At 36.7% G+C, this 27,644-nt stretch overlaps 1 long non-coding RNA gene across 1 annotated transcript in view; it reads right to left on the bottom strand.

Annotated features, from left to right (window-relative positions):
- LOC135412720 (uncharacterized) overlaps window positions 1–26,200 on the bottom strand; it is an 86,081-nt gene extending 59,881 nt beyond the window's left edge. Inside the window, exon 1 of the long non-coding RNA XR_010429911.1 lies at window positions 26,123–26,200. This is a non-coding gene — a long non-coding RNA (uncharacterized LOC135412720). The remainder of the gene's footprint in view (window positions 1–26,122) is intronic.
- Between the last annotated feature and the right edge of the window lie 1,444 nt (window positions 26,201–27,644).

The following is a 27,644-nucleotide window of genomic DNA, read 5'->3' as shown; positions in this document are numbered from 1 at the left end:
ATAGTTTGAAATGTGACTTCTTATACACTCTCTTAAAAGAGAGTGACAGCTCAGGTCTTTTGAAGCTGCTATATATTTTAATTCTATATTTAGGCAAGAGAAGGCTTGTTAAAGAGATTTTAGAAAGGGCAGTATGAAATATAACAGAAGAACTTCATAAAATCTGACTGACCATTTTGCCTCACAATCAGCTTTATCATGCTCAGAGAAAGATTCCGAAGCAGCTGTTTCTTATAGGGGTGAGGTATTAAGAAAGTCTCTCATAAATCTAGTTTATGCCTTCTTGCTTGGGAAAGAGCTCATATTTCTACTGCAAGTAGTATTCTGCTATGTATAATGCTCTTTCAATACAAGAGAGTACAGAAAACAGACTGTTAAGGCTTTAAGATTCACTGCACTTGCTTTTTGTCTTAACTAGTACCCTGTTTACAAAGATCCAATTACTCCAGTCATCTTGTTTACAGATATTAGGTCAACAAAGAGCAGGATGGGTACACTTTCATGTGACTTGGGTAACCAACATGAACATCTCATTCTGCAAATTATACTCAGGGAAGTACATTCCACAAGCCTAATGTAATTGTAAGATTATTTGATGAACTACGTAAAACACACACATTCATATTAAAAAATCATTATCAGGTCATGAATAACTCACAGACAGAAAAACCCATTAAATCCCAAAGCAGTTATATACAATGAATGGCCCTACCCTCTCTATTCAGTACATGTGCATTGCAGAAGCCAAGTATATTGGTTCTTTTCTGACATTTCATAGATATTTACATACACTATTCCAACTATTCTACAGATTAGAGTAAGAAAAAGATGTTAACAAGCTGCTTCTGAAAAATCTAGCAATTACACTGATTCAAAAGCCAAAATATGAAAATCCCTTAGATGTTCCATTAAAATTTACTTAAAATCTTTTCTTGAGTAAGCTGTGGAGTATAAAACCAATAGTGTTCTATATTTTTGTTGAAAAAATGCCTTCACTGGTTTAGAATAGCAGTTTGCAGGTACTCATTTGACTCTCTAGCCAAATCAATTATTACAGGGTTATTTAGAATCCTGTTCCAGTAGAGTTGCTCCGTGTGCAAATGCCTATTGATTTCAGTGAAACACTATCTGCTGTGAAGTCTTACTTCTTTCTCATTTAAAATCTTCACTCCTGTGTTTGCTCATTTCATTTCATTTCATTTCATTTCATTTCATTTCATTTCATTTCATTTCAATTGGTTCAAATTATTGTGATATTGAAGCTAACATATCCAAAGTAAATCTATGAAATGAGAGAGACTACAAATCAGAATGATAATGAAAAAGATGATCACAAAGAGAAGACACCTATTTTTAAGAGTACTAGGAATAAAGAAATCTAATCAATAAACAACACAATATTTCTTAACTCTAATATACCATATATAATCTTATTTGTATTCATTGTTTTTACAGAAGTCTCCTTGCAATATAAGCTTAACTCTGTTTAATAATTAAAATTACTTAAAAGCAAAATTGACTACTTACAGATACGAGCACTGATTATGTTCATTTAAATTATAAATGTTTTTCCTTCAGTATGATCATGTATTTTTAAGTCTTTTAGACAATCATGTCTCAAGCACATTTAGTATGGAGTATGTGAACTGATAACTTTCATATGGTAATAAGTTTCCTATTTTATGTAAATCTTTGTTTCTTTCCTTTTTTTTTTAACTGAAAGCATTTATCTTTTATTCATTACCTAATCCTCTTTGCATACAATAGCTATACAAAAGATCAGTAATTACTTATTTCATCTTTTTGATTGTTTAACAATTTCATGAAGACCAAAATTTCATTTTCTTCCTTTTTTCTTTTTTTTTTTTTGCCACACAGTCTTCCGTATTTTGCTTGGTTCATTTGTTGCTCACACCCAAACTTGATGTAAATACATGCAGGCCTGATTCAGTAGCAACACTTAAAGCACGTGTATTTAAGATATCTGTGGCATAAATGTGCCTATTGAGTGTTTAAAGCTAGGCAGGGGGTGATGTGCTTTGCTGCACCTTAAAAAACTTAATTTTATATTCAAGGTATTATAGACAGCCATATGACTGTATTCTCAGATGATACCTTATTAATAATCAAGCAAGTTTCATGTATATAAAAATAGTTCACTGAAGAATCAGGTCTTGATATGCCATTTACAGGCGATTTACAACCAAATCTTTTTATAACCCTTTATACCGCAAAAATAAGAGCATCACTGTTTAACACATTCAGAATAACCCTAATTGCTGTGTGCTGGACTCTGGGATGCGATGCTCTAACAGTTTGAATGGATGCTTGAGGTACTGTGGAGCCTCAGCAATGACAGGAGCAATGGGATTCAACTCATCTTGCTGTAGATGTCTTCTTTGTAGTTATTGGAAACTTGAAAAGAGGGTTGTACTGGGGAACATAACAGAACAAATACACTACTGACTAGTCTTAAAACAGCCAGTGTATTAAATATAAAGAACAATGTTGGTCTACAAGACCAAAAAAAAAAAATCAACACAACCCTATGCTCTTTTGTCCAACTATTGATGAAGGTAAAAAAAAAGGAAAAATCCAAATAAGCCCAAGGATACTGCTAGAGTAGAAGGATGTGTGAAGCAAATAAGCAAATTGAGAAAGTTATCCTTCTAGGGAGGTGTTCATTAGTCCAAAATTTTATGAGAGTTCTTGAATGTTCCAGAACTTCTAGTGCTGAGGAAAATCATAATCTATAGCCCAGATAAGATGATAGAATTATTACAACTAGTCCAACTGTTGTAACCCTATCTAGTTCATCATCCAGTAGCCTATTAGCAGTTCTTCAGAAAAGATTCCAAATAACATCCTTTAATGTTTCACTGAAGAGTATTCACTGTGTACAAAGTTCTCTGGATGGTAGCTGGGCACGCAAACACACCAGGTTTCCTAACTGTTTGCTAGGTGGATGGTAATTTTTCTGACAGTCACTTTTAACAGAGTGACCACAGTTTTTGCACTCTATTTTCAGGCAGAAACAGTTCACAAAGATAAGGTCACTCTCCAAGACCTGAAATGTCAGATAAATCACCATCCAAGTTGCAAACTGTCTCTAAAGGAGACTGGTGTGATTTGCAGCTTCGGGGTTGGGGTTTTTTTATTGTTCATACTCCTGAGAAAATCACCTTGGAGCTCATTTGTTTCAGAGCCTGCACAGTCAAAACTCAAGTATGAGGAACTCCTAGAAGGCATGACCACCAAACACACTGCTCTTTTGTTCACAGAACAGTATCTTCCAGAGGTCAAAAGAAAATAAGTCTGATAAGCTGATGCCAAGTCATACTTCACTGCAGTGTTGGCTGACAGAAAGGGGCAAAGTCAAAGATCTGTTTGAAGCTTGGATCATCCAGTACATCCCCCACAGCCAATTTCTTAAACACAATACAGCAAGAGAAAAAACACAGTGCGTGCAAGCAGCTTGAGAGATTAAAAGGAAGTCTATGGCTGTGTGTTCACAATAAGAATGCTTAGGTGAAGGTTCAGTCACTGGATTACATGGTTTTTGTTATTTTTTTAAACATGCCAATCCGATCCAATTTTTTAGCACATTCTCTTGAAATTAAAATGATTAGCAATATGGATAGTTTTTATTAAATAGATCATAACATCTTCCATCACATACTAAAAATTCCTATAAAACTGAACTAAAATCTAAACTTTTATAGGAACATAGGTGACATCACACCAGCTGTCCTACTTTGAATTCCCTTTAACCTGTAGGAATGAGGCTTAGGTTAGGAAGTCTGAATTCTGCACAGATATTGTTACATAACTTAGGTATATAAGAAAAGTCAACAGGAGACAGCATGGAAAGCCATCTACATTAAAATACCGTTAAATATACATCATCAGCTATGTCTCTTCTGTAGTTCATTGCATAATCCTGATTTTCCTATGTCTGAGAGCAAAACAGAGAAAGGGTCATCAGAGTATTTTTTGCAAACATCTGGACCACAGACATGGTATTTGTCCTCAGACAACTGCAAGAGAGGTGTAGGGAACAGAACAAAAGTCTCTATGTAACCTTTGTCAACCTCACCAAGGCTTTCGATACTGCGAGCAGAAAAGGTCTGTGGCAGATTTTGGAATGTTTAGATTGTCCCCCTAAATTCCTTAAAATTATCATCTCACTCCATGAGGATCAGCACGGCCAAGTCAGATATGGCAATGCACTTTCTGAGCCCTTTCTAATAAAGAATGGTGTGAAACAAGGCTGCGTTCTTGCACCAACCCTATTCACAGTCTTTTTCAGCATGATGCTCCAAAGGGCCACAGCAGACCTCGATGATCAGGACGGTATCTACATTCGATACCGTACTGATGGAAGCCTTTTCAACCTAAAGCGACTGAAGGCCCACACTAAGACCTTAAACCATCTTGTTCAGGAGCTGCTTTATGCTGATGACGCCGCCCTTGTTTCCCACACAGAAGCAGCTCTGCAGCATTTAACATCCTGCTTTGCAGATGCTGCTGAGCTCTTTGGGCTGGAAGTCAGTTTAAAGAAGACGGAAGTCCTCTACCAACCTACACCTCAGGAAGCCTTCCATCATCCCCATATCACCATTGGCTAGTCAGAGCTTAAATCAATCCGGCAGTTTACCTACCTAGGTAGCCTCATCTCCTCAGATGGTAAGATTGCTGGGGAGATAGACAACAGGTTAGCAAAGGCATATAGTGCTTTTGGAAAACTCCATAAAAGAGTATGGCATAATAAACACTTGAAGAAAAGCACCAAGATCAGTGTTTACAAAGCCATAGTGCTGTCTCTTCTCTTATACGGTTCCGAATCATGGGTCGTCTACTGCCACCACCTGCGTCTCCTAGAACACTTCCATCAATGCTGCCTCCGTACAATCCTAAACATCCACTGGTCAGATTATGTGACCAATACATCTGTTCTAGAACAAGCAGCAGTCACTAGCATTGAGGCCATGTTGCTGAGAATTCAGCTGCGCTGGGCAGGGCACGTCTCAAGGATGAAGGACCACCACCTCCCTAAGATCTTGCTTTATGGTGAACTTGCCTCTGGCTGCCACAAGAGAGGAGCCCCGAAGAAAAGATACAAGGACTCCCTGAAACAACATCTCAGCCTCGGCCACACTGATCATCATAACTGGTCTACTCTGGCCTCCAGTCGCGAGGCCTGGAGACACACCATCTACAACGCTGCTGTTTCCTTTGAGAACACACGTAGGATCACTCTCGAGGAGAAAACGCAGAAAGAATTGTATCCTGCTGAATACACCACCTAAGGAGTCTTTCTGCTGTGCCTTTTGCAATCAGATATGTCTATCTCATATTGGCCTCATAAGTCACCAGCGTGCCTGTAACAAACGTGGATAGAGCCTTCCTAAATCTTTGTTCGTGAAGCCTAGCCATGATGATGATGATGGATACAGAGCTTTGAGAACTTGCACTGCCTCATCTTGCATATCATAAGTAGTTTATCCACTAGTATCACCTACATTAGGGGATGATTAGATACATAAACAGAGTCCAAATCTCAAAATATTCCCACGTAGGATCTTCTCTTCAAGTTAACGATGACAAAGAACTACTTTGCAATAAGAAGGAGGCACATTTGTTCAAAATCCTACCTTGGAAGCTTTGGTAAAAGCTGGACTCCATCAGGAGTGAAACATCTTCACTACATCAGGAGTGAAACATCTTCACTACATCTGACTTTAGGAGCATGACCACAGGCAGAAACTGCAGGGCTCAGTAGCTGAAGATCAGTAGCTTACAGTTGCAAGTAGTGTCTATTTCATGTTCCCAAATGCATTCATGGCTGGTATTTAAGATTAAAAAATAAATAAACTAAATTCCTTCTTGTCTTTCCTGGCATTTAGAAATGTTACAGAAAAACCTACAGTAGTAAATATTTCTTACCTGAATTTGGCCTAATTCTGTCTTTTCACCAGACAGATCAAAAAAAGGCTAACTGTGCATTTAAAGCTGGTGCTGATGTTACCAGGCAGTGTTCATTTAATTGGGTTGCACACAGCTGTACTGAGCGACAAAGATAATTTAGTTACACATAAATTGTTCTGATTTACCCCTATTGTACTCAAAGTGGATATTCTTGTGAAAGTCATTATTTTATTACACAATTATCTGGCGCATCAGTACCTCTTTTAAGTGATGTAATTAATGTTACCTGGTGGATTCTTTCTCAAATCTCCTGAATTTAATATCTGTCTATGTAGGCAGAAGCCAGATACTCCACCACAGTATCCAAAACTGTTGAAACTATGAGCAGTTCTTTAGATTTAAAAAGCTCGGGAGGGGGAAATACAATTTTTACATTAGAGATGGAGAGCAAGAGCAGAGGCAAATGGAAATTACTGATCCCATACCACAAAGGATAGATGTGACTTGACAGAAAATTTACCCTGGGTTTTCTACATCCAAGCCAAGTACCTCAGACTCCAGGCCATCATCCCAAGTGCAAAGACAACTGCATACTAATTGTTATTAATTATCAGATGTGCAAGCTTTCCTTATGCATGCATCACTGAGATTAGTGGGTTTGAAATATTGTGTCACTCTAATCTTCAAAGAAAAGGGATTCAAACATATTCCCTCATCCCATCCGCAGACATTTTTTCCATTATCATTTTAGAGGCCCTTAACAAATGGAGGACAGATGAGAGAAAGTGCATGTTATCATTAAAAATGCTTTTTTGAGGCTCTGGAAAAACACTGGCCGAGGATCTGCTTTCAATACCTTCAATATTGATGTTCTATTAGAAAGGTCTTTCCCCTTTCTTTTATACTTTGACACTTGCAGCAGTTAATAAATTAGCACTTTTCAATTGCACTAAAGTTACCCCATGTGGTCTGAAGTAATTTTGTTATTTCCAGTGTAAGTTAAATAATAATATTTAAATGCAGTTATTTAAGAAAAAAAAAATGGATAGTTCAATTCTACCCTAGCAAAATCAAGCAGAAGTCTCTTGATTCAGAATAAAAATTTGAAGCCACCTGAACTATTAAAATACACAGAAGTCCAAAATAAAGCTTATGGAGTAAATAGTAATAAAATAAATCTAAAAAATTCAGATTAGAAAATATTGCATTGCTATAAAACGAATATTTCAGCCTCAGAAGAGCACTGTGTTAAAGATGTATGTTTCTGGAAAGTTCTGTTTTAAAAGTTTAAAAGTGAGAAGATTTTGGAAAAGTCTCCTAAAACTTCAGTCTTGAATATGCAGATTTTTTCTGTAAAAGATATCCAAACCTGACAATGATCAAGTAACCAACTTCAAATTATAAATCAAACAATAAGGACCCAAGTCAAAGATATTTCACCACAAAAAAAACCCCACAACCTCATAACAGGGCTTGACAGTTCCTTTGTAGTTCCTCGACTATCCAATTCACAGCATAATAACTTAGATATGTCAACCAATAGGTCAATCCCCAACCACAGTTTTAACATTTGAGGGAAGTAATTCAGCTTGTAAGAGCTGTGTATGGTGTATTTTTTGAGTCCTGGTGTTTTGCTTTAAGAGCTAGCACCCTCTAACAGCAATTACTGTATGCATTTAAATATTATCCACATTGCGTAAAAATATTTTTTACCTTGAGAAACAAGAACTGCAAGAAAATGATGAAGCACAGAAGAAATTCCACTTCATTGTTAGCTATGGAAAAAGCAGAAGTGCTTTTTGCACTAGTTGCATTCTGGTTTTAGTCTGTCTGTAAAACAGTATAACATAGTTGGAGAGAAAACAAAAGCCATTGCCTAACCAAAAGCAAGCTTACTTAGAATAATTGAATTGAATTTCCAACCAATCTCACTAATGGGTATCCTCAACATTTCATTTTGATTGGTAAAGATCACTTCAGTTCTCCACATTACTTCTCTATGCTCACGCTTTAATTGAGTTTATCCATCAATGTCATATATTGTTTAGAGAATGGATGCAGGGCTGGAACTGTTAGCACTGCATATGGAAAGGACTTTGAGTTAATTAACAATAGTATTTCTGTAGAAAAGTTAAAGACTATATTCATTCTGTTCTAATAAATTGGATTCAGGCTTTTTGTTTGGACAGAGAGTGGTGAATAATATTCAGGTTTATTTCTAAGAAGTGGCAGGACATGAAACAGAGATGGCCTGCAGAATGTCAGTAACTTCAAACCATTTAAAAAATAAATTATTACTTCACCTTATGAGAAATGTACCATAATGCTGCTCTACAAACCCATCTGAAAAAACACTATTTCTTCCTACTTCTGTATTTCTTTCATCTGCCAGGATGAAAATTCAGTTTCAACAACGGTACTGAAAACCACAATACTGTGGAGTTCCACCTTAAACGCATAAGACATTCCGTGTTGTTTTTGCCTTGGCAGTCAACACATTGAAAAGGCTGACTAAAGGTAATTACTCATGAGGCAATATTCAAAGCAGACCAAGATAGTCTGAATGTGTGTTGATACTGGCAAATGAGTCTCATTCAGCTTCATGGGTTACCATACATCTTAATTTGTTTTGCATTTTGTACACTGCACTGAGCATCTCAAAATAATAGCCAAATAAATTTGTTTTTAAAAAAAATTTCTGATTAATGCATGAAGCATAGAGTTGACTTTGGATCATGAAACACAGAGAAGAAAATGCTCTCTGAAATTCTCCCTAAATGCAGTTAAACACCAGCACTTGCAGAACTGCTTTCCAATATTTGATTATGGTACAGAATGGGCACATGATGGAATTTATCTTCTGCTTTTTATAGTAGCTTCTAACCTGGTGTGTCAGAGGCAGTAACAGCACATGACAAGTAGAAGTAACAGTGGTTGTTCTCATTTTAATCCAGGAATCTTACTTTTTAATGTCAAACAACCAAGAGTGAGAACCTTGCAGAAAGATAAATGGAACACATTATTTCTGAAGTGGAAATGTGCTAATCAGTACCAAAAGGTACTGGTGGTTCTAAACTTAACAGGGGACCTGAGAAAAGAGCAAGAACCACTGATAAATGCTTCAGCAACAGCTGATAGGAGACTCTAAAGTATTGATTCTATCTTTTATCTTCCTTCTCTATGTAAGCAAGTAAATAAACAAACAGCAGGACAACATCAAAAACAAGACTATCCAAATGGGGAGGAGAAAGCTCAAAGTAATTCTGAGTGTGTTTTATCATTGTTTCCTGCTGGTAAGTAATGTTAAGTGGAAACATAATAGGAACATGTGAAAGCAAAACAAGAGTTATTTATTTTGTACCAGAAGACAGTACATAATATCTAATTAGAGCAACTAATAATACACCAGCTTAAGTCTAAAGACAAAAAATGGTGTTACTATGACACCCAGAAGTTGAATTTAACAATTAACAATTCTACAGTATTTTAGAACACTTCAGGTTGAATCTTCTGTGTGGGGCTTGTTTAGCTTTGCTGTGGTTTTGTTTGCTTGCTTGTTGAAAGAAAAAGAATACGTCATAAGCTGTCACCATCCATAAACCAGGATGATGCCTCTTGTTAAAGATGATAACATTTCACCTAGCATAGAAACATTATTTGAATTGAGTAATCATATGAATAATCCTCAAATCTGGCTGAGGCACTGCTTGATTCAAGGTAGCTGCAATGAAGTAACAAGCACCACCTAAGAATTGTACCTTTATGGCAAGGTAAAGCCAGTTCAGTCTCCAGAAAAAAAATTAAGTAACATAAATACTGCTTTTAGCTGCCATCAATGGTTAATGTCTCAAGAAACATATCATAAAATGCTCTATATAGAGAGCTCTATATATGGTCCTATATATACAAATGTAATAACAGGACAGAAATTACCATGAATAAATTTCAAGTATCCTATACTGTCAAAGTTTGTTTACCTTCCTGTTTGTCTGCACAAATCTTTACACTTTTTGAAGATTTTCCACTCAGCATTTCTTCTGATAAGAAAAAGACATATAAGAGCATCAGAAATATTTACCTTTTTAAAGAAAATTCTGTGATTCAAGAAGGAAGAAAGGATTAAAACCATTAATAGAATTTTAGGGAATATTTTCAAGTAATGCAAATTGTCAGAAGCCCTTAAAGGGTCTATAACCATTAACATCAACCAGAAATCTTCGTTGTTCACATCTTTATTTTTCAATGGTTTTCAACTTTTCAACTTTTAAAAATCCACAGCCTACCAAATTGTCCAGGGAAGATGCAGCTCCCTTCAAAAAGTTTTTGCATACATAGTGTTGTAGAACACATATTAATTTTTCTTCTGCTTTTTGTATTTTGCAATTTTCTTGGAAACAACCAGAGATCCTCAGCCTTTGACTGATAACAGATAAAAACCTCTAATGTCTTAACTATAAGCTCCTTGGGTAAGAAATCTCTGATAGCCAGTCGATAGGTACTGTTCAAGGAACTTAGTTCACTCCTTTATTACCTTCCTGACTCTGGACTGTAGATGTTTTAAAGTTTTGTTATTATTTTTAATTCACAATTTTCACACAAAAGCCAGTTAGAAAGAATTAGCTTCCAGAAGGTTCAAATAATTATTATATTCCTAATGAAAAACTGAGTGAGAATGAAATGGAAGAAGTTGCCCAGAGAAGTTGTGGAAGCTCCATCCTTATAGGTATTCAAAACGCCATTACGCATGGCCATAAACAACCTGCTCTAACCATATCTGCTCTGAGTTGGATTGGACTGCTTGATTTCTGGAAGTCCTTTCCAACTCACATGATGCTGTGATTGTGTGGGAGGCAACATTATAGAAGTGTGTTAGACAACACTGGACATTCAGCAACTGTTCATATTTCAATCATAATTTTCTAGTGATCTTTAATCTTCCATAGCTTTACACATATTTGTGTGGCCCCACTGCTACACTTTTATAAATTCACTCAATCCAGATTTCCTCCAGAATAACAGCCATGCTATTCCATGCTCTTCTGGACTAGATTTGTTTTAAGCAACTCCTGTATGTACTATTGTCCAGGACTAAAATCCAATGTCAGTGTAGGTCACAGACACCAAACTAGCAATAGGTAGATAATTATCCAGTTATCTACAGTGAGAATTCTAGCAGATCAGTGTAGCTGCCCAGAAAGCAAAATGTGTTCCCTGAGGGCTGAAGTATTTTTCACTCCTTATAGTTCTGCTCAAATTCTTAAGGTGGCACAGAAGGTCTTGATATAACTCAAAGAAACTTCCAGAAAATAGTCCTAGAAACAGGATATGAAGTTAATGTAGAGCCAATGAAGCTTATAAATATATAACTCTAAGCTCAAAACGTAAATTTAATGCACATAACGCACTACATTCATTTATATCGGTATCAATCTCGTTTACAGTCTAGATACTTCCTACACATGGCAGCCACAAGATAGCACATGCTTGACTTGGAACATTAATTTAACAATTTTTTGGGTTTGCTTTTTTGTTTGTTTTGGTGTTTCTGTATTGGTTTCTTTGGGTTTGTTTGAGGTTTTTTGCATGCCGTTGTATAATAACAAGGTGCTTCGTTCTACCACTAAAGAAACAGTATGAATTAAGGTTGACTTAGCACTGAGCATCCATGGACAATCACTGTGGCTGGTCATTGCTTCTTCTTGGCAGAGAGAACTGCCTGAAGCTCAACAAAGGAAAATGCAGGGTCCTGCACCTGGGAATAACCCCATGCACCAGTACAGGCTGGGGCCCAACCTGCTGGAAAGCAGCTCTGCGAAGAAGGACCTGGGCATTCTGGTGGACAACAAGCTGTTCATGAGACAGCAGCATACCCTTGTAGCCAAGAAGGTCAATAGTGCATTAGGAAGAGCATTGACACCAGATTGAGGGAGGTGATCCTATCTCTCTATTCAGCCCTAGTGAGGCTGCATCTGGAGTTCTGTGTACAGTTCTGGGATCCTCACTACAAAAGAGACCCGGAGTTCCTGGTTCAGGGTTTAGTGGAAGACAATAAAGATTAAGGGACTGGAGCATCTCTCTTGCAAGGAGTCTGAGGAAGCTGGGCCTACTGAGCTTCAAGGAGACACAATTGAGACAGGACCTCATCAGTGTCTATAAGTAGCTCAAGGGAGGGTGTCGAGGATGGAGCCGGGGTCTTCTTGATGCTGCTGAGCAACAGGACAAGAGGCAATGGGCAGAACCTGATGCACCGGAAGTTCCACCTGAATATGAGGAAGAACTTCTTTACTCTGCAGTGACCATGCACTGGAACAGATTGCCCAGAGAAGTTGTGGAGTTCCCCTCACTGGAGATATTCAAGAACTGTCTGGACATAATCCTGTGCTATGTGCTCTGAGATGATCCTGCTTGAGCAGGGAGGTTTGACAAGATTACCCACATTCAAACCTCACCCTTCTGTGACTCTGTGATTGTTTCTTCTTTTTTTTTTCTTTTCACTAAATGCAGCCTAGGGTACGTAAGTCATCCAAGCTCTTTAATATCACTTTTATTTAAAGTTGTGTAAATTGGATCCTTTATTTCTGGAATGCAATGCCATGTTCTTTACAAATTACTTGAATTTTTTGTTTCTCAATACATAGTTTTGCATTTTCTCAGTGATAGTTATGTACCTTACTGTTTACTACTCCATCGGTCTTAGTTTCATGTGTAACCAATATCAGAATTATTTTAAAATTTCTTTCACAAAAACTGAACAGTGTGGCACTGTTTCCCAGACATATCCAAATAAATTTTTTCCTCTGAATATTAAAGTTGATAATGAAATATTCAGATGCTCCAATTCTCACCTTTCTAAGAGAAATGATAATCACAGCACTGACATTTTATAATGGTGTTATTTTGATTGAGATGCCCTCTGTTTATACAGCCCACCAGGTCTATATCCTCCATTCATGAGTCTCAATATTGTTCTGCTGTCAGCAAGTAGTACATTTTGAAATCCTAAGGTCTCTATCCATAGTAGATAGTCTACCTAAAAAACTAGGTAGACTAGAACTTATCAGCTTGATGAGTTAGATCAAGTAGTGCTATATAATTCAACGTCCCATGTGGAGACCAGTGTGGTTCCACCTGATAGAGTTTTTCATTTTTTTACTTTTCACTCAAAAAAGTAGAAAATTTTAAATTAAATAATTGTATTAAAGGTTAAGACTGGAAAGCAAAGCTCTCCAAAAGGTAGGAAATAAAATAAAGGTGTATACTGTGCAACGTAGCTCAGATTCTTTAGGCACAAACACTACAATTTCAGTGTTGCCTTGCACAACATGTGCATGCCCTGTGTTCCTTTCCCTTTTTCTTCTCCCCATTCTGTTGCTCCCAGACAAAATTACCCACACTCTTTCATTAGAAAAAGGCCAAGTGCTGTGAATGAGATGGTTTTGTCCCTTGGAAAAGAAGAAAGATGATATCAAATCAGGTGGATCTTCTCTCCACTGACCCTAATACTGATGTTTCAGATCCAATATAAGCATAAAACAAGCATATGCTGAAAAAAATTCCCCAGAGTCCAGTGATTTGCAGCTCAAGGTTTATAAAACTGATGTGATAACTATTCAAATCAACAGAAACTGAGCTTTGAATTTAAAAACTACTATATGAATAGTAAAACTAATGGAAAACTGGATCAAGTTTCACATTCAAAACTCATGAAAACTTTTGGCTTTAAATTTTGTTCTGTGCTAAAAAGGGATAAGAAAGCGAAAGCAAAGAAAATCTTGAGGTTGCTGTGAGGATAAATTCCTTAGGGTTTGTGAAGTAGTTCAATAGTCCAGCTATATCATATAACAAAGGGGCACACAAGGAAATCAGTAATTTTTTACTCTGTGGGGTTTGGATGGCAAGGTAAATAAGGCTTGGGGGTATGCACCATATGATGCAATACAAGCAAATGTTGAGCAATTATCCCCATGGTAACCATCATACCGTTGTGTATTATATGCATATATAAACTACACATATACACATACAGTGTAAAAGGCGGGGGGGGGGGAACTATGTTAAGTGGCGATTAAAACCTTTCCAACTGTAGATTAGCTGAAGAGCTGAATGAAATTTCCATAGATTTTCCACATTCTGATATTTGAAAACTTGCATTTTCTATTTTTCTTAATGTGTTTCTCTGGGGTGCAAAATACATACATCTATATTTACACAATGTCTACAGATAGAATTACTTTTCAACAGATGTTGATACACAGGACATACTTTCCTTTTGTTTATGTTGTTTATAAACATATGCATAGAATATATACACACAAAGTATTTTATTGCATTATTTCAAATAATTGCAATAATTCAATTTGATTTATATATTTTAAGGTTTTTTTTCTCTAAGTACTCAAGTTGACTTCATTAATAAGTCAGATGATGAAACGACTATTGAGAAAATATTCTCCTCCCTCTTTTATAGTTCATTATGACATACAGCTTAATTCCTTACTAACAGTTTCAAAGGCATACTGAAGCCTCCAGAATACTTAAATGCTATGTTGGGCCCTGCACTGCTAAGCCTTGACCTAGCCTGTCCCAACTACTTACCACATGCAAGATCAGTTTATAGAAACTTGCCTTGGGGCCCTAGGTCAGTAACAGAGCAAACCATACAAGTTGCCACAGAACATCTGCACAAGCTCCAAGTGATGTGGAAAGATCTACCCTGGATTTTGGAACTGAGATGAATTTCACTCCAAGAGGAAACATTGCTGAGAGCAGTGACAAGCAGAGAGACAGTTATCAAAACAATTTTATGTAAAGGATATTGAATCCTCATTTTATTTACAGTCCTTTTGAAATTTCTATCTTTGGACTCACATTTATACAAACTTCCCCTTAAATTACTGAAGAGTTTTTTCACAGGTTTTACTTGACAAATTTGCCTCCTCTGAAGTCTTGCCTCACCCCTCAGTAATACAACAAAAGCTCATAAAAGCATATTGCAAACTTTTAAAACTATTATTTAGATTCTTTGGGAGAAAAGTCTGGGTTATAAGAAGCCTAATGATTAGAAAGCCTTTGGGTGCATTCTGATTCTGGACTTGTTCCTGTAAAGTCCAAGTTTCATTCACAGGGAATGCAATAAGCCAGAAACATTGGAGTATACAAGAAAGCAGCATCTTGCCAACCAGCATCAATACAGAAAGAAAAATCAAAATTAGTCTTCAGTATGCAAAGAAGCTAAGAAGTGCTGTCTGGCTCTGGCTCTCATTCTGATATAGCTTCTGCTTCCAATATTTCATAAATATTTGCTTTTATTTCTGTGCTATGGTCATCTAAAACTCAAGTTGTTACTAAACTGTCACTAAGCAGTGTGTTTGAGGATATACATTTGAAATCTATGTATAAAGGTACAGTTGATTCAGCTGACCTTTTCATATTACTGTGAATACAGATATTGTAATGGCTAATACAGGAAGCCACTGCATGTGTCACACGGTATTCTACTTGCTTCAACCTTCCACTGTATGTATGTTTACAAGCACCAAAATGTCAGCACCAAAAAATAAATGCACTCAAAAACTCTCCTATGAGATCTTTTATTCAGTTTCACCTGAAGAGGTCAGGTTAAAAGATTAAACTGAAGCTCTTCAGTAAGCTGTTTGTTTGTAAAGGGACAAGAAGGACCTTAGAAAATTAGTACATCTACACTCCTAGCAGATGTCTGTGACAAAGGAATGAAAAACAATTTACGGATAACAGCTGCCCCAACTTTAAAGGACCTAGCCCAAGCTTCCATGTCTCAGTAGCATGAAGTTCCAACAGACATATCTATCATGCTGGAATGTAATTTACCTTTCCCTGGAGTACTCCCGGTGAATAAAGGGTGCACTCTATCAAAAAAAATGGCGTTCACTGTGCCAGGGGCATTACATCATCTCCTTCTGTTCACGTATTGACACAAATGTGTTTCGAATAAGACATCACCTCTCCATTGGCAGCCCTATCTGGTCTCGAAACTGACCCTGACTACCATACACAGAAAGCAGGACAGGTATTAAGAAATAAAAGCAAGTCCTCTTCTAATCATAAAATGCTTATTGTCTGATCCAGTAGTCAATGCTTAGGAACACATACATTTCAAAAACAGTACCACTGAAACGTTACCAATCCACCAACGCGCTTCTACTAATGGCTGTGGGCATGCTCTGGTTAGCTTGTGGGTAAGCATTGTCTGTGTAAATGACTTGTTGCTTCTTCAGCTGTCAAATGTATAAAGCATACAAAGCAGCTAGAAACAATCCAAAAATAGCACATTATCTCATAAATCTGACCTTTATTAGGAACAATTCAGGAAAGCATTACAGTGTGTTTAGAGCAATTTAAACTGTAACTTTTTGAATAGATTAATAAGGATTTGTCATCTTTAGAACATGTAGGTAACAAAAAAGCTTCCAGTCCTAAAACATACCTTAGATAATTTAAATGCATATAAATTTTACAGTAACAAACTAAAGCTTGAAGACGTGGGGAACCAGTTTAATATTTTGTATAGATGGAGAGGGACTATGTGTCAAGGGAGGAAAGAAGTTCACTGTTTTAACCCACCTTCACATTCTCAGTTTTAAAGCTGGTCCTGACTCAAGTCAGGCTTCTGCTTTATGCTATGATGTGGTATTCTCTACTGCCAAGAATAAATGGAAAGGAGCAGGCAAACTAGTAGCATGGCAGACTGCAAGAAAATAGTCAGAAAAATCTTTCACAAGAGAACTATCCAATGGAATATTCTCAAGTAAGATTTTGCTTTCTTTCCTGAGTCAAAGAAGTAGAGAAAATGCAGGGTCAAGCAGTGAACTCAAGTATCAGGTGCTGCACTGACACTTTAGAAATTGTAATATAATTCTTCAGTTTTGTCCATAGCCCTTTAACTGAATCACAGAATTATTTCAGTGAAATAATTTAAGAGTCTGGTCTTGCTCTCAAATAGCTCAGCAGAAATGTTATTGCTTTCCTATATGGGACAATCAATCAAAATTTTGGGTAGTATGTTTCTCCATTTATCCATCTCCAAAATGGTGTTCACCAAGGAAGAGCCAAGGCAGACCTCCATGAATACTTCAGTGACTTGTATAAGTTTTTCTCCAGAATCTTAGTTTTCTAACTTTAAAAGCCTGCAATGACACTTTCCTACCTCAATAGTGCATTAGCTGTGAGTACATACAGAACTGGGAGACGCATAAGAAAATTAACCTTTGTCATGTACTATTCACTCCCTGGTGCCAAGTACAGCAGCAGAGAATTCATTCCACTGGGCCATTATCATATATTTAATGCTTTTTGGTAGTCAGTGCTTCATAGGAAAATGCAAACACTGCTCGGTGAAACTGCATCAATCTCAAAATGTTAGATGAACAACTTCAAAAGGGAAGCACCTGAAAATGTGTCTGAAAGACAAGACAACCCTCCTTCTCCGAGAACTGAAATTGCAGACTGAAAAATACACCAGATTATTCTTCCCTGTGTATAAGATATAATCAGTAAGGTTTTAGTTCCAACATCTTGAAATATAAGAAATTCATCTTTTTGGTAAAGAGCAAGAGCGAGAAAGATTCCAAGATTAAGAAAAATCAGACTGCTATGTGAAACTGCCTGCAACTTCTGTGGACCTCCCCAGGTACGATTCAAGGGATCCTCATAGAACTGTAGCTGGGACACTTCAGCTTCCCTCAAATTCTAACTCCCAGTGATAGCCTAGTTTGCACAGCACACAGTTAAATCTAGGGCGAAAGCTTATAAACCATGTTATCTTTCTTGATTGTTTTTCTTAAATCTGAAACAAAAGCCACAGGACATCCTCACACTTCAGCACAAAAAGCATAATAATCAGATGGAATAATGTTTATTCCTGGGCAATTGATATTCTTACAGCCTCATACTTGTAAGGCAGTAGATGGTCCATTCCAGAGAACGCTACAGGTTTCATGGACTCTTAGTGGCCCATGCAGCATTGATGTCCAAGCACAGATAGCCTCAAATGTCAAATTGTTATATTGTTGTTCATAGAAAATTTTTCTTAGAGTATTTCAAAGGTTCTCTTAAATCTAGTAAATTAAAATTGCTTTCACTCTCTGAGACTGGACCAAATAGATTCATGTTACTAAGGAAACCTATCTGTGAAAGTGCCTAGATTAGAAAATAGCAACAACAACAACAAGCCCTAAATCCATTGTTAATAACATTCTTTTCTTTCATAATATTTGTGGCACACGCTAAAAGTATGACTATAGTGTTACAAAGGCATTTGCTTGGATGACCTACATGGCTCATTCATGTCTTTGCTGCTTATGAATCTTTGATACATCTATCCAAAAGAGACATCAGTAAAACACACCACACCTTGCTATTCAATGTTCTGTTTTTATGATAAATGCAAGCTGTACCTTAAAGTAGCCAGAATATCAGTACAGGAACTTTTCAATACTGAATTAAATTTCTGCTCCTATCTTCTTATAAAAGCAAATTGCAAGATCCTAAAACCAGTAACAGACTATAATAAATTTCAAATTTTTCTTAGGCAAATGTTTAAGTATGTAATGGGGATAAACGCTAAATATATAAACCCAAGATATGCAAGAGAACGAAAAACGAAATATGCTTGGAGTGTCTAAAATCACTGACAGACAATCTATTTGTCTAATGTTAGACTACCAACTAAAAGATAAGGAAGGCATATGAGGGGGAAAATTATCTTTTTATACTACAATGGAGAAAAAAAAATAAGCCAGAAATCCCCTGTACAAAACCCCACATGTACAATGCCCATAATATGACAGAGCTTATCTATGTATCCATCAATTACTGTATGTGTAAGGAAATATGAACCAAGAACCAACGTATAAAAAAAAAATCACAGAATCATAGAATATCTGAGTTGGAAGGGATCTATCATGATCACCAAGTCCAACTCCTGGCCCCGCAAAGGACACCCCAAGAATCACACCATGTGTCCAAGAGTATGGTCCAGATGCTTCTTGAACGGTGTCAGGCTTCGTGCTGTGACTGCTTCCCTGGGAGCCTGTGCCCAACCTCCCTCTGGGTGAAGAACCTTTTCCTGATATCCAACCTAAACCTCCCCTGACTCAGTTGGATGCCATTTTCTTGACTCATGTCACTGGTCACAAGTGAACCTGACCCTCCACCTCTCCTCGTGAGGATGTTGAAAACCACAATGAGGTCTCCCCCTCAGTCTCTTCTCCAGCTGAACAGACCAAGCATCCTCAGCTGCTCCTCATACAGTTTCCCCTCCAGTCCCTTCACCATCTTTGTTGTCCTCCTTTGGACACTCTCTAATAGCTTAAAGTCTTTTTTATGTTGTAGTGCCCAAAACTGCACACAAGACTCAAGGTGAGGTCATCCCAGTGCAGAGCAGAGTGGGACAATCACTCCCTCAACCGGCTGGTGATGCTGTGCTTGAAGCCCTCTAGGACATGGTTGGCCCTCCTGGCTGCCAGGGTACTGCTGATTCATATTTAACTTGCCACCAACCAGGACCCCCAGGTCCCTTTCCGTGGGGCTGCTCTCCAGCCTCTCATTCCCCACTCTACACAGAACCAGGGTCGCCCTTTCCCAGGTGCAGAATCCAGGCCTTGCCCTTGTTAAACTTCACATGGTTGGTGATTACCCATCTCTCTAATTTGTCAAGGTCTCCCTGCAAGGCCTCTCTCCCGGGCCTCTCTGCCCTCAAGGGAGTCAACAGTTCCTCCCCATATAGTGTTATTGGCAAACTTATGTAGTATTCTTATGAGTCGTACACCCAAGCCGCTAATGAAGATGTTGAAGAGAAGTGGGACAAGGATGGAGCCCTGTGGAACCCCACTAGTGACCGAACTCCAGCCTGATGTTACTTCATTCACTGTCACCCTCTGTGCTCAACCTGTGAGCCAATTGGTCACCCACCACTTAACACGGTTATCCAGCTGTGTGCTGGACATTTTGTCCAGTAGGATACTGTGAGAGATAGCATCAAAGCTTTGCTGAAGCCCAGTATATATTTACAGTAGAATAATGATGTGTAGCGATGTCCTGTATCTAGGAGATAAAAATATGTATGTAGGTACTAAAACACATTTTATTAGGATAAATCCCATAATTGCTAAAACAATCAAGTATTCATGCACAGAAATATTTTTTTCGCATAATTAAAGGTGGTGTAAATTTGAAACCATATCAGTTGGTCTAACAAAAATGTATTAATACTATTTACACACCTATTTCACTTGTGTCCTAAGGAGTTGCTATAGCAAAACCTCATTGCATCTAACTAGATGTGTACCATTCTTGTTTGATTTAATATGATTATAAGGATTTGAAGAAATCTGTGATAGTTCAAAAATGCACTCACTTATATTATTACTCAATTTCTAAACAAAACTTAACAAGAAAAACCCTCCAAAGAACACATTAAAAAACACTGAAAATCACCTCTTACTCTTTGTCTATCAGGATATACATAAAGTTTTGTGGGATTCTTTCAAACAGCTGAATTTCAAACAGTAATTTCATAAGAGAAACGCTAAAAAGCAATTCCAATAAAAATGCAAGAACAACAGAACAGACAAGCTATGGTTAAGAAAGAACAGAAATTTTAAAATGTTTACTGAACATAATTTTAAATAATTGTTAAGTAAAAGTGCTTTTTAGAATAATAAGCAGATGTTTAATCATGAGTTCAAAAATTTAATACCAGATAACAAAATTTTAGGTTATTGGTGTAATATTCCAAATTCAAGGTAAAATAAAGTGGTTCAGTTACCTGTGTGCATATGGATGGAAAATACTTTGTACAAATTTTGTTATGTAGAAATAGTTTAGGCATTGACCCTGCAAAAAGACACTTTTAATTTTGTGAGCTTTGAGTGGCTGACTTTTATCTCTGGAGCATTTTGGTCCCATCTAACCACTGCATGCTGCACAAGCACTTGACATTAAACATAGTATATTGTCTGACATACTCTTAAAATAATCAGCATTTAATTAAAAGTTAAAGAATACAACTTATAGAAATAAATCTCGAGGTTACCTGAAGAATTAAAATGTTCCAAATGCGGGGTATTATTTTGGCTGTTTTGTCTACTGGATTACTGTTGGATTAATGGATCTTGCAGGAAGAGCATTGTTAAAATGGAATTTTCATGACAGTGAGAGACATCTCAAACACACTTGTTAGTGAAACCTGTATTAAGAAGCATCTGTTACCAGTGGGTTTTGGACTGTTGCACCAAAGAGAGGAAGGGTGAAGACATAAAAACAAATTCTGTGCATTCCTCAGCTGTACAGATAAAGAATGGAGGAAGAACTGAGCAGACAGTTTTAAAGAGAAAATAGGCATGCCAAAAGATACAAAAAAAAAAATATTACCTAGTTTAAAGGGAAAATAAACTGTACAAAAGGTGGCTGTCAAGAAGTTAGACTCAGTATATAGGCTGGAGCTTGAATACCGTCCAACTTGATCTAGTGGATGAGGAAAAGAAAGTCACGATGGAGAAAGACCTTGGAAGAATTTGGCACTAGCAAAATGGAGACAAAGCAAAGCTCTAAGTTGAGATGTCTGTGACTATGGTTAAGGACATATAATTGTTCTTTTTTTTCCTTTAAGTTTTTCTTTCTACTGTGACAGTGATCTATTCAAATCTGAGTAATGATAAGCAAAGTTTGTTGTGTGCTATATGCACCATGCATGTTGCGTGCTATATGTAGCATGTATGTATCCACAAAACTGTAAGCAAACCTGAAGCAACAAACTGCTTGTAACAATTCGCTAGAATGAAATTCTGTTTATCATCTCTAGATAGGATTAATAACAGCAAGTAAATTTATATTCCCTTGAAACCAGTAAGCAGAGACACACAGCCAGTAAAGTCTGACTCAGTTGTCTCCAGTGCAATAAATTTAGATGAGGTGTTCTCTATGTAAATTGAAAACAGATATCTGATCCAAAAGAAAGCGATGCTGTAAGAAACAATTTGCAGGGATGTGTCAGGCTGCATTGAGTAATGCTACTTATGCTATAAATTAGTATGATATGAAATCCATCTAACCAAAAGCACTCTCTTTTTGACTTACACTATGAGATACAAGATTATGTAATTGACAGGATGGGTAATAAATTGTCTACACTTTTATTTTGTGTTAAAATTCCAGTGACCAGCAAGATTAGAATGATGTGGTTAGTAAAGGATTTTTTTTTCTTTACATACAGAAATGAATCATTATAAAAATGTAACAACTGATAAGCTCTAGAAAGCTCAGAGGCTGATCCTGGTAGATTAATGCAAAGTCTCATCTTGCTGACTGGACCAAATAGAATGAAAATATTGCAGCCAAAAGGTCTTGTGACAGTTTCTTTAAGTTCTACTTTCAATGCAATCCAAAAATTCTGCAAAAGGGACCCCTCTCATCTTTCTGTCCATCTTTAATTTATTAGGTAAACTTGTTTGATTTCCAAAATAATAAAGAAAAAAAGATTTGAGGTCTCAGCTCTTCAGAGCTTCTCTTGGCACTGAGAGTTATCTAGAGAAACTCTCCGTGCCATTCTATACTACCCTGACATCATTTAAATGAGACTGAAGGACACTAATATGTACCAGTTGGCTGCAGTCCCTAGAGCAAATATATCAAATAAGCACAGCCAAAACACACTGTCATGCCTCTCCTCATGCCTCCTGCCTAAGAGGTGAGTGCTGTGCACCTTTCCTGTGCTTCATGAAATTCTAGGCATGATCCACACATTTAAAGTCCTGCTGCATTGCCTGAGTGCTATTCCTTCCTAGATGAAATTTGTATTGCGTGAAGTAACCAAAACCAGCATGTAGCCCAATAAGGTTCAAGTGCTTGCAAGTGCATAGAAAGCAAGTATGTTTACCTGAAGAAGGACCATAATGGGGAATCTAATTTTTCATATATAAAAGCCTCTCAACAATAAACATTCAACACAGAAGTCAGATTTTGCATGGATTGAGAAGCTCACTGATGGAGTGGCATCTTATTCATAAAATATCTTCTATGGATTTCCCAAGCATGCAAGATGCCACCATTTATTATGAGTATAGCCACCTGATCCAAGAATTAGGCTGTAATTTTCCCAGCATTGTAAATCTGAGCAAATGCACACAGAGCTTCCAGTGATAAAATAAAGGCTAACTTTCAAACAAACAGTGCAAAGCAGCTGTACATTTGGAGATCGAGAAGATTCTCCGGTCACAGTTGCATGACTTAAGTCACATTAGAGGAAAACAGTCTGGATTCCCTTGTTGTCCCACTTTAATACTTTAAGTTTGTCAGCAGTTCAGATGCGGAGTTATACTTGGACAGGAAGACAAAATTGTTTGAGTTACCCCAAAATATTATACTTGGTTTAGAATCTCCTGGATTCCAACAGAAACTGAAAAAGAGACAGATTTTCTTATGTTAAATGTGCCAACTGTTACCTGCATCAGTAAAAACATGTACTTCTTGTATTTATGTGCTTGTTGTGAGACTGTGGCATACTGTCTGCCTTATGCCTTGTACTGAATTGCATGTTCTCAAACTGCAAAACCAAGCTAAAGACTGAAGGCATTATAGTTTTAATGTCACCAAAAGTAATTAAATACATGTAATTCCAAATTATTCATATGCTTCTGCTGCCCGTATTACTACATAAGTGCATTTCACTAAGACCACAGTATTAAAATCACACAACATTGAAAATATGACCAGCATTTCAGGTATAAAAATGGTTGTAGAGGGTCAGCCCAAAGGTTCTCAGACCCATTGGAACTTCACCAATGCTAGAGTGCGAAATAACAGAAGAATATAAAATCAAGAAAATACACATGCTTCTCCCTTCAGTACTCTAACACTTTCAAATATGTGAAATAGATTACTCAAATGAAAGGTTTCAATGGATGTTGAAATGCTTATGGGATTTATCTTCCCATAAGTGTTTTTTTATTGAACCAGCATAAAGTTTTACCATACACAAATGTTTATGGCAACACATTTCACAGCTTCTTGTTATTATTATTTCACAACTTTACATTGTTCTATACATATTATTTGAATGTACTTTGGAAAGGTACCTGAACTCAAAGGGGTTTTAATCAAGCACAGCAAGGTAAATCATCATTAGAAGCACGAAAACAGTCTCAACTCAATCATGTGCATGTTCTCTTAATTTTATGCTCAAGAATTTTGCCAGTGTAAAACTGATATTTGTTCATTTATATGGATAGTGCCAGAACAACTTGTAACTCTAGACTTACATCCTGCAAATATGTATTAAAGAAAAAGCCTTTAGTCTTAAAAAAATTCTTAAGTCAAACGCAACAGTGGACACTTAATTAGCTAATTATCTTTATATATTTTGTACTTCAAAGTAAATGGGCATCTACAGTTTTGCAACTGAAATATTGCAGCATCATAGAGCATTAGAAGTCAAAAACTGAAACAGTCTGTCAGCTTACCGTAAATGAAAAGAGCTGCCTTTGCCCTACCTGAAAGATGAGCCAAAAAAAAAAAAAGGTGATAGAGCAACAATGAACAGGGTTTTGATCAAATCCTGAGTGAGGACCCTTGTATTTCACCATAAAAATATCCCTTAGGCTGCCATATAAAATATAAAAGGCTTTAATAAAAGATTGCAGCCTCTAGCTATAAGCTGAATGATAATAAAATGTATATGGTTTTTAATGCAAATGTATTAGGATATACTTTGATTATTTTTTTTAAATCACAGATTTTAAGATAGTAGAACATGTTCATGGTCTGTGCTATCATTATTATCCACATCCAGTATTAAAGGAATCACAGTGTCCCTGGTCTGGCTAAAAAATAAATACCATCAATGCAAGATGTAGCAAATTAAAGCCATTTAGAAAAATAGAAATGTTACGTATAACACATGTTGGAAAGGGACACCACTAATTGCAGAGTACACAAACAGGTCTTGTAGAGCAGTGGGTCAGAAAATCTAAAAAATGTTCATATGCAAATTTTGTTGTTTTTTTTTTCCTGGGGAAACACCAAAAGATCTGCAGAGTTGGTACTCAAAAGTCACCAGCATTTTACACTCAATAACAGACGTCCAATTATAGCCAAATCAACTACTATAGCTCTGCTTTAGGGTGTAACATATTCAGATCTAACTTATATTATGCTGTCAAGCATATCTTCAAAGTGTTTTGCAATTGCATGGCACTAATGTTGTATGAAGATGTTTACAAGCACAAATGAAATTCATATTCATAACACTGGAATTCTGGATTTAGATTGGTGTCATGTACAATTTAGCTGAAGGAAATGTGCACTGTTTGGCTGGATAGGATGTGGCTGTGCAATCCTCTTTTTTTTCCACCACCAGTGATAGTATGTGCCTCGTTCTGCTGACAAGGAGCTTACTCTGCTGCTTCCTTTCAGGATTCTCAAACCCTTACAGATTGTTTCACTTGCATTTAGTTCTTCTTGAAAGTAGGCATTTCATAAAAAGAAAAATTCACCTTGCTCTCCTTTGAAAATCAGCAAAAATCCAATTTCGACTTTACAATAAGGAACTGCATGCTATATCACGTCCTTAGCAAATGTAGAATTGGTAGTTTTGTGCTCACACATAAGACATTATCTCAGTCACACAAATGCAGCACCAATACAAAGTCTCCTATTGAGTAGTTAGTTACCATTATACATCTGCTGTTCAATATTTGTGTTAAAAAACCTTGGTTCTTTCAGAGCTTTGAATATCTGACTTTGTCATACCACTTGTCCCAAAATGATTGAAACTGAAATATATATGGGAGAAATCAGAAATGTTATAGATACACTGCAGGCCTAGAACTGTCAGTTCAGAATTCAGATTTTTTACTTATTCGATGCAAGATGGAAGCAATATCTCTTTTTCTGACTGTGTCTATAGCGTCATAAGCAATGATGTATCCCTGAAGACAGTGACAGCACAGGGCATCATCCTTGACTAAACAGATTGGTTACTGTTCTTACACTGGGAACATTTCTGCTTCAGTGAATTCATCAAAGTAACAGTATTTATAACCTGAAAATCATCTAGAGGGTTTTTTAAAATATGTTTTTATGCTTTTAATAGTCTTGAGTCCTATGAACAATAAACTGACATAATCCCATTGATGAAATTATCGGCAACATACATATTTACCTCAAGTTCACAAGTAATTTGGTCCCACACTGAGAGTCCAATATGTCCTGTAAGACTTCTTGGTGAACTTAAATTTCTAGAAAACAAAGCAAAACATGTTACTGGCATATCCAAATTAATCTGTAGGTATCCAGGAAAAAATAAGTTTCAGGGAAGTCTCAGTTTTTCTTCAGTATTTTCTGATTAAAACTTTCACAATTACTTGTTATTTTATACACTGTTTCCCTATCTCTCACAGCTACTGATCTCAAATATATGGCAGGAGCTAATAGTATCAAATTAGTATGAGCAACACTCTCATTTACATATCCTCATTGTAAGGAAAGCTCATTGCTTCTCCAAAACTGGAATGTCTGAAAAAATATAGGCATGCCAGCATGTGTCTTGTGTGATTAACTCCACAGATGGTGATTTTTGTTACTTCCAAGGAACAAAAATCATCATCAACGACAGTAACAACAACAACAAAAGAGGATTTTCATTGACCTATAGTTATCATAAAACCTTGCCTGTATACCAGTTTCCCACTGTGAACTTTATACTGATGCTTCTTTGTGGGTTGCCAGACATCAATTTATAGTCAGCATGAACAAATCTGAGCATCTAATTTCCACTTTACTACCCTAATTAATTTTTCATTCTTTATAAATACCATTAACATCTCATCTGTAATTCAAACTGAAGACCTAGGTACTGCCTTCAATGTGGATCTTTCCCCAGTCCTCACAACACTTGAGATATTTTTATCTCACTCCATCTTCCTACACAAATTTTGTAAAGGGAAGAGTTTCTTTTGTGTCTGAACAGATGAAAATAGCACCTTGGTTTGGTAACCAGCACATTTCAATCTTCTCTTGTCAGCCTTGACCCCCTCAATTTTACACCAGGGAAATGTAGTCGAAATGCTGCACAAAAAGTCGATTTTCCTTATTAATCGCATGTATCCTTGTCAACTCTATTTTCCTTCAGCAGCTTTCTTTTCTCTCTGAATTAAATAGAAAACTGTCTTCCTGTATCACCTGTTCCCTAAATCGTCATGCTCTTATTTACCCAACCAGTTCTCCATCTGTTGAATTTTCGAAGATCTTTCTGTAGAATCCTTCTGAGGCCATATTCTGTAGTTGGAAACACTAATTTCCAAAAAACACCTCAATATCCTATTTCTCTTCTCCAAATTTTACCAGAATGATGCTAGAACATGAAATTTATAAAACTTTTTGTTCAATGCAAGAAGCAGGTGGGATGCAAATACTATCGACCATGACAAATATTCCTTCTTCTTGATTATATGGTCTCACTTCTTTGTTGTAGGTAACACTAATCCTAACACAAATTTTGCCTTCTTGCTTTATGAAGGACTTTTCATTGCATATCTAATCTTATTCCAGACAGTGGACACATAGACAGAAGACATATATGCTAGAATGAAAATCATCAAGCTGTGAACAGTTTTCTGCTTCAACTGTCTACTGCACACTGTGGATTCCCATAATAATTTCAACTTTGAACTGTTTGCCATTTT

Source organism: Pseudopipra pipra, chromosome 4, assembly GCF_036250125.1.
Source record: "Pseudopipra pipra isolate bDixPip1 chromosome 4, bDixPip1.hap1, whole genome shotgun sequence".
Lineage (NCBI taxonomy): Eukaryota > Metazoa > Chordata > Aves > Passeriformes > Pipridae > Pseudopipra > Pseudopipra pipra.
This window is presented reverse-complemented; position numbering and strand designations above follow the sequence as displayed.